Source organism: Durio zibethinus, unplaced genomic scaffold, assembly GCF_047325235.1.
Source record: "Durio zibethinus cultivar Kanyao isolate XHJ-2024 unplaced genomic scaffold, ASM4732523v1 HiC_scaffold_3, whole genome shotgun sequence".
NCBI classification, from domain to species: domain Eukaryota; kingdom Viridiplantae; phylum Streptophyta; class Magnoliopsida; order Malvales; family Malvaceae; genus Durio; species Durio zibethinus.
Genome location: NW_028323044.1, coordinates 4,210,372 through 4,212,559, shown reverse-complemented (window position 1 = coordinate 4,212,559; position 2,188 = coordinate 4,210,372). Strand labels below are relative to the sequence as shown.

At 34.1% G+C, this 2,188-nt stretch overlaps 1 pseudogene; it reads right to left on the bottom strand.

The window, feature by feature from the left end:
* Positions 1-1,966: 1,966 nt before the first annotated feature.
* The window catches only part of LOC149504271 (uncharacterized), a 69,523-nt pseudogene continuing 69,301 nt past the window's right edge, over positions 1,967-2,188 (bottom strand).

Sequence of the window (2,188 nt, the reverse complement as noted above, 5' to 3'; positions counted from 1 at the left end):
AAATTTTATTGATAAGACCTTTTCAATCGTAGCCAATATCTTATTACGAATAATTCCGACAACTTCAGGAGAAAAAGAGGCATTTACTTATTACAGAGATGGTGCGATTTGATTATTATTATATAATTATAATTATTTTATATATTTTAATTATTTTATATATATTTTTTTTTTTATTTTTATTTTACCGCTCTTAGTCTTAGGAAAAAGACACATGATTCGGAATAGAAAAAAAAAAAAAAAGACTATTGAAAAAAAAAAAGAAATCTACGCTTGTTGAAGGTGAAGTTTATAAATAAAGCAATTCCTTCTGTCGTGTATCCCCGATTAATGCAACCTCAGATGCTTCAATTGTTGATTCGAGTATTGAGCGAAAGGTTACACCTATGGGTCTGTATTGTGGGTCAACCCTACTACACTAGTACCAATAGGCGGCATAGAGGAAGAAGCACTACATCTAGGAATCAACAACACGAAAACTTTGTTATTGTTATAAAGGATTCCCTTTCCTTATCGGGATCGGAACTAAGAGAAATGGTTGGGACAACAAACATCCATCTTGTTCGTACTTTGGATACCCATATAACCATCGAAGATTGTTGAAGTGACTAATTCCTGGAAATTAAGGAGCGTTGAGAACAAAGAAATTGTTGGAGTTTACTTTATTTATCTAGTACGAACACGCTTGATGGTAAGAAAAGATCTTTTGCAAGAGGGTTGGCTAGAGATTTCTTGTAAAAACATTAGCCCCGCTCAGTTCATAATGACAATATTTCGACCTTTTTTTTAATTCCATGGATTATTCTCATTATGCACATAAAGGAGGAGCCGTATGAGGTGAAAATCTCACGTACGGTTTTGGAACGGAGAATTCGTTGAATCGAATGACGACCGTAACGGATGTCGGCTCAATCCGAAGGAAATTATGCGGAAGCCTTACAGAATTATTATGAAGCTATGCGACTAGAAATTGATCCCTATGATCGAAGTTATATACTCTATAACATAGGCCTTATCCACACAAGTAACGGAGAACATACAAAAGCTTTAGAATATTATTTTCGAGCACTAGAACGAAACCCGTTCTTACCACAAGCTTTTAATAATATGGCTGTGATCTGTCATTACGTGCGACTATCTCCACTATAGAAATAAAAAAAAAAAGGAAAGAAAGAGCAAATACGCTAGTAAATAAATACGCTAGTAAATAAAATAGGCTTTCTACATATTGCATCGTCCAAAAAACGATTTTTATCAGCTGTAACAAAAAAAGAAAAAAAAAAAAGAAACTTCATAGAAGTCAAAATATGAAGAAATATATATGCCTAGATACTTTATTCTATGGATAAAGGATCTAATTGATAGAGGAAGCACCGTAAAGATCAATTAGCGAGGTTTTGGGCCGATACAATAAAAATAAATAAGAACTGCTTATTTATGTCATGATATGAGATAAAAATTAGGAATCAACTTATGTAATAGAGCCGATCCCCTAAGTTATTGAGCAGCGGTGTAGCATCAGATCCCAAAGACAGTAAGTCTTTTTTATGAGGAAGAAGTCTTTTTCAAGGATTCTATATAAATTTATATTGATATGAAACCGAGATAGTTACCTTTCAGAAAAATCTAACGGACGATAATCCCGAAACGCCTATGCTTTATTTTTCTGAAGGTGGGAGAAAAGATAAAACTCATTATTAATTTAATCCAAATTAAAGTTTGAAACTCATGTAATTAACCTCTTTTGGTTAACCCGAGACAAATCGATAGGATCTATGAGAAATCTCATTCAATTGGATATATGGTAGGGTAAAAAAATGGGACACCAAAAGAATTGACTGCCGAGCCGTATGAGGTAGGAAACTCTCAAGTACGGTTCTAAGGGAAGGAATTGACCCGCCTATTCCGACCGGGGAGAACAGGCCATTCGACAGGGGGATTCTGAAATAGCGGAGGCTTGGTTCGATCAAGCCGCTGAGTATTGGAAACAGGCTATAGCGCTTACTCCTGGTAATTATATTGAAGCGCAGAATTGGTTAAAGATCACGAGGCGTTTCGAATAAGAACAAGAGCTCTCTGTTTATTTATTATTTTCGGATTAGAAATTCTAATTAGAAATTAGAAAATTCTATTACTATTAAATTCTATTCTTATTCTATTAAATCCATTTAATTAAATTACCTTACCA